Source organism: Physeter macrocephalus, chromosome 19 (assembly GCF_002837175.3).
Source record: "Physeter macrocephalus isolate SW-GA chromosome 19, ASM283717v5, whole genome shotgun sequence".
Classification (NCBI taxonomy): domain Eukaryota; kingdom Metazoa; phylum Chordata; class Mammalia; order Artiodactyla; family Physeteridae; genus Physeter; species Physeter macrocephalus.
The window spans coordinates 54,763,689-54,779,102 of record NC_041232.1 but is presented as its reverse complement, the minus strand read 5'-3'; positions in this window follow the sequence as shown (position 1 = coordinate 54,779,102).

Genomic DNA, 15,414 nt, shown 5'->3' with positions numbered 1-15,414 from the left:
CCATCTTTGTGAGACCTGTGAAAAAGGAGAAAAGATTATTCTGCTACATGGTTTCTGACCTCAAAGAATTTGCAGGTAAAGTGAAGGAGGCAATGCCAATGGACAAATTAGATATATAGTATAATGAAACAGTAAGTGACTAAGTACTGAAGATAGCACAACACATATGTGCAGAGAAAGGACAACTCAACTAGGCAGGGAAGACTGAGATTTCAACAGTGCCCTAGGGGTAAATAGAATTTTAAGAGAAGAGACAAGAACATGAAAATCAGTGGGAAAAAATGTGAAAAAATTCTAAGCTGGGAATAAAGCAGCCTGCAGAATAATCCTAACTAAATTAATTAGTAGGCATTGTAGGACAGTGGCAAATAACTTGACAAAGGAGCTATATTTCTGAAAAAATTCTTATTGTTTTGTTGAACAGATTGTATAGAATCCAGAAAGTTAGCCTGAGAATCTTGAACTGTATCTAAAGGATATGGGATAACTATTTCAGGTTTCCTAAAAGGACCAGCCTACAGTTTAATCTACTATAGAACTCATTACCAGTGAATGATCACAAATCTAGGCCAAGGGAAAAAAAAAAAAAAAAAAAAAAAAGCCTACCAATCAGGAGTGAAACCACGTATCATTTAAGTCAGGAACCATAGATACTTGGAAAGTTCAAACAAGGGTATTCAACATATTTCTTGTGCTTAAAATGATTAATTGGTAATGATATTAATAAGTAAGGTTGTCACTCTAAAAGCGTCCATGGAGAACTCCCACTGGTATGGAAGCTACATCCTGTAGCCTCACAATTGGGATGAAAATTGAACTCAGTAATAGCAGAGGAAAGGAGAAATTAAATGTTATAAGCCTGAGAGAAATGAGAGGGCATAGGCAATGAGAGTTGAAGAGCAAAAGGAAATTTAATAAGGGTAATGTAATAAACTCTCTTGTCTGGCAGACACTGAAGGAGATGACTCTCCCACCCAAAGGAGAATGGATGACAAGAGTGTCTAGAGAGGCTGATTATTCAAGGGAAGTTCAGAATATATCCTGGATGAGCTAGCTACAGTGACAAAAGTTACTGATGACTCTTACTGATACAACTCGCCCAGCATCCACTCCACATGCACTGCATCTGTGCCTCTTGTTACATGTTTTTAATATCAACTCTGATGAGCAGGCTGGTCCTTACCTTTGTTCCACCAACATCACTGCTCAATAAAAGAATTACCTTAGCTCTTTGTACATGTTTATCACTACATGCTTTGGGGAAAAACATTTTTATTCAATGCTTTTGCTCTTTAAAATAACTCTAAGAAGTCATTAAATGAGGAATTATTATCTACATTATAGAGATGTGGAAATTGAAGTATCAATACAATATAGTAAGTGGGTTTTCCAATGTTAAATTGTGATGCTGGAACTTGAGGTTCCTGGTTCAGAGTTCCACTTTCACATCTCTCATTTTTTCTAAGAGTAACAAGGGGAGCAATAAGTATTCTTTCCCCTCATGTTCTCAATACAGGTCAGAGAGCAGGGCTCTGTGCTGCTGGCGATGTCGTCATAAAATCTGATTCTGGCATACAGCTTTACAGAGAGATATTTTGCATAACAAAGTCATTCTTGTATCCCAGGGGGAATGGTCTACATAATAGCATTTTGCTGGTCTTGTCACAACAAATAATCTACAATTAATAACACCGTATAATAAATGCTTTCTCTCTTGACTGTTCATAAAACAAGTTGTCTCTAAAATAAAATACTTGTTGGTTTATTGCTCAATTATTGTTTAATTATTGCTTTTATAAAAAGCAATCAATGGAGGAGTGTATTTTGTTAAAACTGTAGGTGAGAAGGAGAAATCTCCACCTCCGTACTGGCCCAGCTTTTCCAAATTTAGCTTCTATTCTCAAGCATTACACTGGTCAACTCTTCTAATCTTTCCCAGATTCCACTTATCACCATTCAACGGTCACTCTACCAGAAAAATAAAATGCTATACAAACCCTAGTTATAACAAACAAATGATCTTGGAGGTGGGAAGGACATATGGAGTTAACTATGTCAAATGACATCTTTTCACTTCTGAAGTCACTTGAGAACATGAGTACTCCATAAATGTTTGATGGATTTTGTTTTGCTTTATTAGCTCTAGCTCATGCCAAGTGTGAATATGGTTTACAGATTTAAAAAAAAGTCGTTCTGTGACTAAATAATTTGAATGTTTTATATTATTTGCTGTATAATGAAGTATAGTCGGTATCTCTTTGCATGGTATTCAGATTTGGAAAATATTTACTCAGAATTTGAAAATAGTTAATCCTATCCTTTTGCATACTTAGGAAATTTTTGAGAACAATGAATATTAATTTTCCTTTTTAATCACCTTTCTCCAAAGTGCTCCACTTCTTTGATCTTTGTCTGTTTTGTGTAACTATATGTAATAGGTAAATGTATGTATATATGTATGAGTATATATACACACACACACATATCTGCATATGTACATATTCATACATATATATATATATATATATTTTTTTTTTCTTTTTGGGGGTAATGTATTTGGATTGAAATAATGACCAAAAAAAAACTCGATGAGGGAAGGGCAGATTATAAAATGCAGTCACATTTCATTCAGTGGGAAGGTTCTAAATTGGTCTTGACTGGTCTGCAAAAGCAGCACTGTCACGGCCTCCATGTAGACATGGAAATCCCAAACTCAAAATTAGAACAATCATGATACTGAAGGTTACACTCACCAAGAACACCCAACCTGCACCAAACCCTGAGCTAAATGACTGGCATGTATTACCTTATTAACTCTTCTTAACATTCCTATGCAGTCGGCGCTATTATATCATTGTGTAGATTTAAACGATATACAGGCTGAGAGAGGTCAATTGCATTGTATAAGAGTATAGACTAGAACTTAATTAAACTGGGAGTAAATGCAGATTTCTTCTCTAGTCTCTGTTTCTAAACACAGGAAAACTTAAGGGAAAACTTAGTAGAGATGGGTTAAGAACAATCAAACTACTGCATGATGGAGGGGGTTTTCCAAGATACTACACTCTTTTTCTGAATGAAATTTTAGAGTGTTTCTCAATCTTTTTTTCATTATCTACCTACCCCTCCACAGATCCTTTATAGGAAAAATTTTCCTAATTGTCTTCCCATGAAATGTTCATTCCACAATATACTATATTTCTGAGTATGTTTTGTACTTATTTCTGCATTTTATACAAAAGAAGAGTAAAATTTTTTTCATTCCCAAGAACCAATTTACATCCCTGTTGAGAATGCAAGCTTTAGAGTAAGTAATCTAGGTGGTGATAGAAAATAATCTTATAATTTATATGTATACAGCCCAGAGTAATACAAATATTTAATCTTTATATTTTTCATTCTCCTTTTAACTGTAACTGAATATTTTTCTGGTATTTATAAAAAGTAAACAAAATTTAACCAATATACAGACTGTAGTTTAATTAATTTTAAACATATTTATTGACAATTTGTTACTTTGCTTCATTATAAGCATGTTAAAAAATAAATAAAATATTCATTAGTACTAAATTGACTTAAGTAGATGTTACTGTTCAACTCTGACAGTTACCTGAAGTGAAGGCATACTCTTTTTATTAGCAGAATTTCAAGTATTAGCAGAAAAGAAAAAAGGAAAACTAAGTCTTAAGCGTAAAACAATCACGACTAGCTTAGCAAAGTTTATGTGCAAAAATAAGTCGCATGCATGCATTCAACTTTTGCAATATGAAAGCATAAACTCTTAAATACTGGCTTACCTGAAATTGATACATTTTCTTTTCATGTGTTTATTGCTATTGCTTTGCTGGTTTTGGCCCCTAAAAGTTTACATTATGTCTCTTTTTATTACTTTCTTTAATTTATTCCTCAATGACATTATCTTTACTTCCCTAATACTCTTAAAATCCTCAGAAATCATTATTATTTTCTATTCTCAGAATTTAAAATATTATATTTTTTACGTCTTTTAGGTATAACTTCATTATTTGATCCCTTACTTTCTTGATCCCATGACAAGCATGTGATCTGAAGTTGCTATTCATTCATCTATGTACATATTGTGTACCCCCTGCCTGGCAAATGCAGGAGTCAGGCATGACCCCTGAATGTAGGGAATGGATAGTAGACTTGGGGAATCCCAATTGCTGACACTCTTTGATGACTTAATATCTATTTAACCTCTCTCCACCTCAGTCTCCTATTATGATAAATATTTCTACTTCTACTACTGTCATTAATAATAATGGTTAATAATAATAATAGCAGCTAACATTTTTGAGATATTTGTTACCTACCAGGTGCTATATTCATTTAATCAACCCAGGAATTCCTGAGGTGAATACTATGATTATCTGCATTTTACAGATGAGACCAAAGCAAAGAAAGTATAATCCTCTTGAAAGGGATGGAAGAGCTAGGAAATAACAGGGTGAGATTTGAACACAGTCTTGAGTCAAGAGCCCAGTGAATACATGGAGTGTAAGAGCAATAGGACAGGACGATGGGACCACAGGGAGGTCACACAGTGGCTACTTTTTAAAGTCCTTTTTTATTCCTTCTACTTTCCTAACATTTCTCATGTTATTGACCCAAAATTGATTGGTCATTAACCAACACCAAAAATTGGGAAGGGAAGAAAGAGAGAGAAATAACCATTTCTTCTGACTTACAGCAGAAATTCACAGAGAGACGAAAAACCTATTGTAAAGAGAAGCACCCACTAAAAGGGATACAAAATAAGGAAGCAACTCCTGTATTTCTATGGATAAAAATTTAGAAAGATATTTATTTTGGGCAGATATTAAAAGTCTTGGTGGATTTTGTTACTTATAAGCATGTATGCTCCTCATCATATCTAACACATCACTGAAAAATTAAACTAATCATTTGAATAGCCCCAAAGTCTAAAGTTCTCCCTTACTGGCTTCCAAAATTTTATATAAATAGATCTGTGGCCTTTTTCTGAATGAACTTGATTCTACTACCTGATTTGATATCGAGAAGACTCCATGGTCTCTGCCTTCTCAGTACCCCTGGTCTAAAATATATTACCTTGATATAAGAGTATCATAAACAGGCATAAATCATTTTCTCTTTGCCTATAAAAGGAGCTCAATATTAGTGAATTAATAAAGTAGATTTATTGAGTGGCTACCATATTCCCTGTTTTATGCAGAATGAAATATCAAGACTTTTTTGGGAGATCCTGTAAAGCATTCTTTTCCTTTGGAGGAATCCTGCTCTCCTTTTGGCAAAGTTTACTTTTTGCATATGGCATATCTCCAGAGGTGTAGGCTGTACCCTTTGTACTAACCTGGGACAAAGCCAGAACACAGCACATTTGGGTTTGTGTAAAGTTCTTTGCTCTTGTTTCTTCACTGAGGAGTGAGAGCCTCACTGGAATGAGCTACTCTAATTTCCAGCCCTTCAAACTAACCACAGACAATACCACTCACAACAGATATTGACTTTCCAAGCATAAGGATTCATTTTATGTGAAAAACATTTCATAACGTTCCAGTCACAGCTCACTGGTTGTTATTCCAGAAAGCATCTGTCTGAACCACTAATTGGGGTTTCTTAAACAAACCACATTAGGTGTCTCTTCCTGGGTTTTGCAAATTTCTTAGAAAAAAAAAATACAAGATTTGAAGTGCTTGTGTATCATTATCAACAATATCAACAAATATATAAGACAGTAAGGCCTATGCTAGGGGCCTATTTTATTCTGAGATTGATAGAGATTTCATGGAGGGACATAAGTTTCTCAAAATGTGTTCTTTCGAATACCTAGAAAAGGATCTTCGGTTAAATAAGTTTGGGAAATGATATACACTGCTATCTCTCTTAGAAATTTACAAACAAGACAGCGTATAAAAGGTTTCAAAGAATACTGTGGTAACAGGACTTCATTGTGTTAAAGACAGAATTTTCTCAGCTAATTTTAATTCTTCTTCTTCTTCCTTTTTTTTTTTTTTCCTTTCTTGTGACATGTAATACCAACTAAGAGAATTAGTGTTTCATAGAACTCTGGGACATGAGGACATCATGGGAACAAGTGGGGTTGGGAGTTATGAGACCAGCTCCTCCTCTAAAATCAGCTCTGGGACCTCAGGCTCAATTTTACCTCTTAGACTTTGTTTACTTATCTGCCAAATTCAGGTAAAAGTATTTACCATGTCAGGTAACATATGGAATTTTCAGAAACAGCAATTATTAAATAGCTGTGAAAGCACAGCACATTAAAGTTTAAGAGCAATGTATACATGTGAATTACTTTTATAGCTCCTGATCCTGGCTTCAGCACAATTCTAAATATATCACTGAAGTTTCTCCTGTTGTTTGAAACCTTCATCTTCACAACAAAACATTTACAAAAACAATGGTTTACAGCTGGTTATGTCCTGTAGACTGTATTTAAGTAAGTTAGCCGGATCTTTTCTGCTTTTACAAAATTTAGACTGCTCTTGATGTAGATAAATCCAGAAGTATAAATACATTTCAGTTAAACATGATACAAGATTTACCCCCAGGTGGTGGTGATTTAGTACAAAGTCACTACTTTATGATTCTAATCTTGGTAAAAGGATTTACTCCCTTTAATTACGTAGCCATCTTACATATGACTCTTACAGTATACACCTCTGATATTTAGAGGAAGAGAACATGTTTTTGGTAAATCAAGATTTGTGACATAACAGGCAGCTATATTGAATCAATTGACACATAAAAGAAAAAAATAGTAACACATTCCCTTGTTTTCTTAAGATATTTCCCTTAAACGTGTGTAATGATTCATGTTATCTGATAGATTGGGGTTGTAAGACCTGAATGCCAAATTACTATGCTTATTATTGGGTAAGTTATCAACTGGTTGACAGAAGTGCCTGATTAGAGTCAAATACCTTGGATTCCCACAAGTCAATCAACTCACAGAGTTAATAAGAAACAATTTTAGTTAGCTGATCTTTCCTTCAATCAAACAACAACAGTAATAAATCTAGTTTTAGCTACAAAGTGTAAATATTTGCTAGACAATGTGTTAATGCAAATAATAAACACCTAAATTATTGTGTGTATGTGTATGTTCTATTTTCTCACTAATCATGAACAATCCTCAAATACTACTTGATCTGACTAATTAAATTATCTTCCTTAGAATTTATAAAATTTCTATGGTTCCCCTGTGATTTTATGATACCCGGGTCTCTGGAAAGCCCAATTTAGAATCCTCATTTTTTTCAGATAAAGAAACCAATGTCTCTAAAAGTAACCGAGGTAAAGTCTTGGAGTCTAGGTCTTTTAAAACAGAGCTGGTTTGAGAACTTTTTGGTCCTGAACAATCTTTCTTTTGGAGGACCTGCCACTCATCTTACCAAACATCCACATCAAACACCACATTTATTCCAGTCCAGATATAGCTGATGAGTGGAAGTTATATGCTATGTTTTACAGATGTCATGAAATATTTATAATTCAAATTTTTTACTTCCTTTTTTTGAATTTTGGATCTATATTTGTTGTTTTAGTTCTCAAGTGTCATTTTTATAGGTCCTTAGAAATTTCATGGGTTTTAGACATTGTACCTAGAGAACCTGAAACATAAGATCAATTGTTTCAGCTACATACTCACATTTTCCATGTCACCACAGCCATCCTTCTCTCTGCCCTACTCTCCTACCCTCAGCCAATATGTCTAGCAAAATCCATCTGTTTGTAGGGCCAAACTCAAGCCCCATTCATAAAGTCATTCTTATTGATTTCTTCCATCTCTGTACTTCACATCTGAGGACGTAAAACTGAATCTTAATCCAGTATCACAACTTTCCATAGCTGTTTTCTAGGTGGTACTCTTATTTCTTTCATTAGCCTATCAATGAAATTTTCATTTCATTTTCTCTTTCTTCCTGCATAGATGGACACATTCTCCAGTGTATGGTGAACAGAAGCTTAAGGTACTGTTTTGGACTAAAACATCTCTTCTGATGTGTACTAGAAGAGCAGTCAGTGCAGTTTATGTCCCAGGAATGTGTGGGGCCATGTTGGTCAACACTGCCCCTAGAGTGCCCTCCTTCCTGCCACACAACTCAGGGGACAAGTGATCATAGAAATGCTGCATAAGGCTCCATGTCTTGCTTACTTTTCCATATTTTTCCCTCCCCTAATCTAGTGGGTGTAGGAACAAGGACACAACAGTTTACTGATTACACTTGTTTCCCATCTGACTGGAATCACAACAGCTCTATTGGTAAAAACTTAGCCTCCTCTCCCCAGCTTCCAGTGGCCCAAGTTTGGCCTGGAGATGTTTTGCTACCATGCAGGCTAGAGAGCATGTACCTGCCAATGGCCTCACACACCCTCCTACACAGAGGATCTATGCCAACAAGCATTTTAGGAGGGCTGGTGACAATGCCATTACTGGGCAGCACAGCCCTCATTTTATTCTCCCTAAAGCATTCTTTTTTGACCCCTGTCAAACTATTAGAAAGCAAAAGAGTTAGGTTTATTCTGAAGCTAGCAATCTCTGGGTTTTGCAATGTGCCATCTCTGGGATTCCCCCAGGAGTTGGAATGAAATTGGATGATATTTCCAGATAACGATTCCTGACTTTCAGCCTATGTGTATCTTTCAGCATCATACTTTCTCATACCCCACACCACACACACATGCATACATGTGTGTATGCACCCATACACATCGCATGTTTACACCATACACCCAAAACATGTATACACGCCACATGCACCATACAAACACATTCTACGTAGACTACAGAAGCCAACACATGAGAAGAACATGCACTCACCACATATATGCACATGCACACACACAAACACACACACACATAAAATAACACAGCTTCTGCTTCAGTATCAGATCAGGAATACCAAGGATGTTGCTGTGAGGGCTGCTTATATATAGAGAGTAAGCAATGTGCAGGGGTTTAACCTGAATGTTGGACATATAAAAAAAAATCTCCAAATCCCATTTCTTTACATTGGTATATCACTTTAGGGCTTGTAAAGTCATGTATACTATATCATGTAAAGCTTGAACACTACTCTGTAAGAGATCATCTCCAATTTATAGACAAGAAAAGAAAATTCAGGCATGATTAGTGACTTGTCCCAGCTCTAGATAAAATGAATTAGACAACCAGATTTCCAACCACATCTCCTACACCTATTTCAGTGCTATTCCCAGTACTTTTCATTTTGCCTTTAGTAATAATATGAAGTTGGCAAATACAGAGCCTTTGTGCTCCCAGTCTACACTGACTTTGCTGTCTTCCCCTACCTTCCACAGGGACCCTTTTCTCAGGGAGCTCCCAAGATCTCTCACTCTGAAGGCCAGGGAAAGTGGTTAAACTCGTCATGTGGAAGGACAAGGAAATGACAAACAGTAGTGCATTTCTAGTGCCAAGAGCTCCAACCACATGGGCTCTTATGTGGTTTCCATAAAATGCTGAAAGACAGTAAACTTCCACCAATGCTCTTCTTCACCTCTGTCATGTTCTTCCTATGTTTCCTGTGCATGTTTACTACTCTGCTTTTGGGGCTCAGCTCAAATTTCACTTCCTCAAATGAGCTTTCCTTCACCCTACAACCCAAGTTAGATATGCTAGTTACTCCCTACATAGCACTGTAGGGATTTTCTTCTTAGTTTTAAGGACTCTTCAGCATTCTGTGTTTACTTGTTTTCTAGAGGTCTGGTCCCACTGGTATGCATACTCACCTGGTTATGGGCCACACCTGGTTTTGGTGGTTATTGTTACATCATCTTCTAGAACAATGTCAGGTAAATTGTAAGATTTCAGTGAAGATTTTTGAATGAATTAGTGGATCAATAAAGGAGTGCCTGTTCTTCACTGGCTCAAGCTCCTTTCTCTATTTTCCATTAACATGTGTTTTTTAGGCACTGCTCCTAGGAGAGGTATTTTTTCATGGGTTTCAGCAAATTAAATGACGTCTGGCCCAAGCCTTCATGTAAAACACCTAAATCACTTTTATGGGTTAAACATGGCTATAAATGGCAGTTGAAATTCCAGGTGGACAGTATATCAGGGATTTTAGGAGGGGGAAAGATTATATATATTGGATGGCTCAAGAGAGACTATGAATAAGAGAGCAGAAAATGGACATCCCAATAGTTGAACTCCTTCCTCCACCATACAACCGTTTTATTGGACAGACTGTCTCTCTACAATCTAAACTGTGTGATTCTGATAGGATTTAAATCTCATGGCCCTTGCATTCACTTTTGCCCTATGATCCATGTCCAACAATTCATGGTGTCCTATTCAGTTATCAGGCTAGGCTTTTTATGGATATTTTCAAAATTTAAAACTGGAAGATCAGAGTCCTTACCTTGAGGGTAAGGTGGTGAAGTCTGAGATATCTGCTGTCCTGGACCCTATTATTTCTTATAATAAGAGATAATTATCTTGGTAGACATAAGATGGGTGAGGGGGTGGATCAGAGAGAGTGAAAGAATCATAATGGGAGATGACCTTCAAGATGGAAGAGGAGTAAGACGTGGAGATCACCTTTCTCCCCCAAAATACATCAAAAATACATCTACATGTGGAAAGACTCCTACAGAACACCTACTGAACACTGACAGAAAACCTCAGACTTCCCAAAAGACAAGAAACTCCCTGGGTACCTGGGGAGATTAAAAGAAAAAAGAAAAAACAGAGACAAAAGAATAGGGACAGGACCTGTACATCAGGGAAGGAGCTGTGAAAGAGGAAAAGTTTCCACACACTAGGAAGCCCCTTCACTGTTGGAGAGAGGGGGTGGGTTGGTGGGGGGGAAGCTTCAGAGCCATGGAAGAGAGCACAGCAACAGGGGTACAGAGGGCAAAGTGGAGAGATTCCTACACAGAGGATCTATGCCAACCAGCACTCACCAGCCTGAGAGGCTTGTCTGCTCACCCGCCAGGGTGGGTGGGGGCTGGGAGCCAATGTTTGGGCTTCAGAGGTCAGATCCCATGGAGAGGACTGGGGTTGGCTGTGTGAACAGAGCCTGAAAGCGTCTAGTGCACCACAGCTAATCAGGAGGATGTCTGAGAAAGAGTCTGGACCTGTCTAAGAGTCAAGGGACCATTGTTTTGGGGTGTGCGAGGAGAGGAGATTCAGAGCACCACCTAAATGAGCTCCAGAGATGGATGCAAGCCATGGCTATCAGCGTGGACAACAGAGACAGGCGTGAAACATTAATGCTGCTTCTGCAGCCACACAGAAGACTGTGTGCAAGCACAGGTCACTATCCACACCTCCCCTCCTGAGAGCCTGTGCAGGCTTCCAATGCCAGGGTCCTGTGATCCAGGGACAACTTCCCTGGGAGAGCACACGGCATGCCTCAGGCTGTTGCAAGGTCGTGCTGGCCTCTGCCACCACAGGAACACCCTTCATTCCATACTGCTCCCTCCCCACATCCTGAGTGAACAAAAGCCCCCTAAGCAGCTGCTCCTTTAACCTCCTCATGTCTGGGTGAAGAACAGATGCCAGAGGGCAACCTACACTCAGAGGCAGGGCCAAATCCAGAGCTGAAGCACAGGAGCTGTGCAAACAAAGAAGAGAAAGGAAAATTTCTACCAGCAGCCTCAGGAGCAGTGGATTAAATCTCCACAATCAACTTGATGTAGCCTATATATGAGGAATAACTGAATAGACAATGAATCATCCCAAAATTGTAGTGGTGGACTTTGGGAGCAACTGTAGACTTGGGGTTTTCTGTATGCGACTAAACAGATCCTGATTTTTATGTTTATCTTAGTTTAGTTTTAACTGTTTACTCTCATTGGTGAATTTGTTTATTGGTTTTGTTGTCTCTTCTTTTTTTAATGTTTTTATTAAATTTTAATCTTGTTATTTTAATAATTTAAAAAAATTTTTTTATTTTAATAACTTTATTTTATTTATTTATTTTTCTTTCTTTTTTTTTTTTTTTTCCCTCCCTTTTCTTCTGAGCCATGTGGCTGACAGGGTCTTGGTGCCCTGGCTGGGTCACAGGTCTGAGCATTTGAGTTGGGAGTGCTAAGTTCAAACATTGGCCCACCAGAGACCTCCCAACCCCACAAAATATCATTGGTGAGAGGTCTCCCAGAGATCTTGGCCTCAGGGCTAAGACCCAGCTCTACTCAATGACCAGTGCTCCAGTGCTGGACACCCCATGGCAAACAACAAGCAAGAGTGGGATACAAACACATCCATTAGCAGAGAGGCTGTGTAAAATCATAATAGGTTCACAGACACCCCAAAACACACCAATGGATGCAGTCCTGCCCACCAGAAAAACTATATCCAGTCTCATCCACCACAAAACAGGGACAAGTTCCCTCCACCAGGAAGCCTACACAACCCACTGAACCAAACTTACCATGGGGGCAGACACCAAAAACAACAGGAACTATGAACCTGCAACCTGTAAAAAGGAGACCCCAAACACAGAAAGTTAAGCAAAATAAGAAGACAGAGAAATATGCAGCAGATGAAGGAACAAGGTAAAAACCCACCAGACCAAACAAATGAGGAGGAAAAAGGCAGTCTACCTGAAAAAGAATTCAGAGTAATGATAGTAAAGATGATTGAAAATCTTGGAAATAGAATGAAGAAAATACAAGAAATGTTTAACAAGGACCTAGAAGAACTAAAAAGCAAACCAGCAATGATAAACAACACAATAAATGAAATTTAAAATTCTCTAGAAGGGATCAATAACAGAATAATTGAGGCAGAAGAATGGATAAGTGACCTGGAAGATAAAATATTGGGAACAACTACCACAGAGCAGAATAAACAAAAAAGAATGAAAAGAATCAAGGACAGTATCAAAGACTTCTCAGACAACATTAAACGCACCAACATTCGAATTATAAGGGTCCCAGAAGAAGAAGAGAAAAAGAAAGGGACTGAGAAAATATTTGAAGAGATTATAGCTGAAAACTTCCCTAACATAGGAAAGGAAATCATCAATAAAATCCAGAAAGTGCAGGGAGTCCCATACAGGATAAATCCAAGGAGAAACATGCCAACACTCATAATAATGAAACTATCAAAAATTAAATACAAAGAAAAAATATTAAAAGCAACAAGGGAAAAGCAATAAAACATACAAGAGAATCGCCATAAGGTTAACAGCTGATTTTTCAGTAGAAACTCTGCAACCCAGAAAGGAGTGGCAGGACATATTTAAAGTGATGAAAGGGAAACACCTACAACTAAGATTACTCTACCGAGCAAGGATCTCATTCAGATTAGATGGAGAAATTAAAAACTTTACAGACAAGCAAAAGCTAAGAGAATTCAGCACCACCAAAAGAGCTTTACAACAAATGTAAAGAACTTCTCTAGGCAGGAAACAGAAGAAAAGGAAAGACCTAAAAAAATAAACCCAAAACAATTAAGAAAATTGTAATAGGAAGATACATATTGATAACTACCTTAAATGTAAATAGATTAAATGCTCCAACCAAAAGACACAGACTGGCTGAATGGATAAAAAAATGAGACTGGTATATATGCTGTCTAAAAGAGACCCACTTCAGACCTAGGGACACATACAGAGTGAAAGTGAGGGGATGGAAAAAGATATTCCATGCAAACGGAAATCAAAAGAAAGCTAGAGTAGCAATACTTATATCAGATAAAATAGACTTTAAAATAAAGACTATTAAAAGAGACAAAGAAGGGCACTACATAATGATCAAGGGAGCAATAAAAGAAGAAGATATAGCAATTGTAAATATTTATGTACCCAACATAGGAGCAACTCAATACAAAGGCAAATGCTAACAGCGATAAAAAGGGAAATCAACAGTAACACAATATTAGTAGGGGACTTTAACACCCCACTTTCACCAATGGACAGATCATCCAAAAGGAAAATAAATAGGGAAACACAAGCTTTAAATGATATATTAAACAAAATGGACTTAATTGATATTTATAGGACATTCCATCCAAAAGCAACAGAATACACTTTCTTCTCAATTGCTCATGGAACATTTTTCAGGATAGATCATATCTTGGGCCACAAATCAGGCCTTGGTAAATCTAAGAAAATTTAAATCATATCAAGTATGTTTTCCAACCACAAGGCTATGAGACTAGATATCAATTACAGGAAAAAAATCTGTAAAATAAAAGAAGAAGATATAGCAATTGTAAATATTTATGTACCCAACATAGGAGCAACTCAATACAAAGGCAAATGCTAACAGCGATAAAAAGGGAAATCAACAGTAACACAATATTAGTAGGGGACTTTAACACCCCACTTTCACCAATGGACAGATCATCCAAAAGGAAAATAAATAGGGAAACACAAGCTTTAAATGATATATTAAACAAAATGGACTTAATTGATATTTATAGGACATTCCATCCAAAAGCAACAGAATACACTTTCTTCTCAATTGCTCATGGAACATTTTTCAGGATAGATCATATCTTGGGCCACAAATCAGGCCTTGGTAAATCTAAGAAAATTTAAATCATATCAAGTATGTTTTCCAACCACAAGGCTATGAGACTAGATATCAATTACAGGAAAAAAATCTGTAAAAAATACAATCACATGGAGGTTAAACCACATACTACTAAATAACCAAGAGATCACTGAAGAAATCAAAGAGGAAATCAAAAAACACCTAGAAACAAATGACAAGGAAAACACCACAACCAAAAACCTATGGGATGCAGCAAAAGCAGTTCTAAGAGAGAAGTTTATAGCAATACAATCCTGCCTCAAGAAACAAGAAACAGCTCAAATAAACAGCCTAACCTTACACCTAAAGCAATTAGAGAAAGAAGAACCAAAAATCCAGATTAGCAGAAGAAAGAAATCATAAAGATCAGATCAGAAATAAATGAAAAAGAAATGAAGGAAAAGATAACAAAGATCAATAAAACTAAAAGCTGGTTCTTTGAGAAGATAAACATAATTGAAAAATCACTAGTCAGACTCATCAAGAAAAAAAGGGAGAAGACTCAAATCAACAGAATTGGAAATGAAAAAGGAGAGTAACCACTGATACTTCAGAAATACAAAGGATCATGAGAGATTACTACAAGAAACTGTATGACAGTAAAATGGACAACCTGGAAGAAATAGACAAATTCTTAGAAAAGCACAACCTTCCGAGACTGAACCAGGAAGAAATGGAAAATATAAACAGACCAATCACAAGCACTGCAGTTGAAACTGTGAGTAAAAATCTTCCAACAAACAAAAGCCCAGGACCAGATGGAATCACAGTCAAATTCTATCAAACATTTAGAGAAGAGCTAACACCTATCCTTCTCAAACTCTTCCAAAATTTAACAGAGGGAAGAACACCCCCAAACTCATTCTATGAGGCCACCATCAC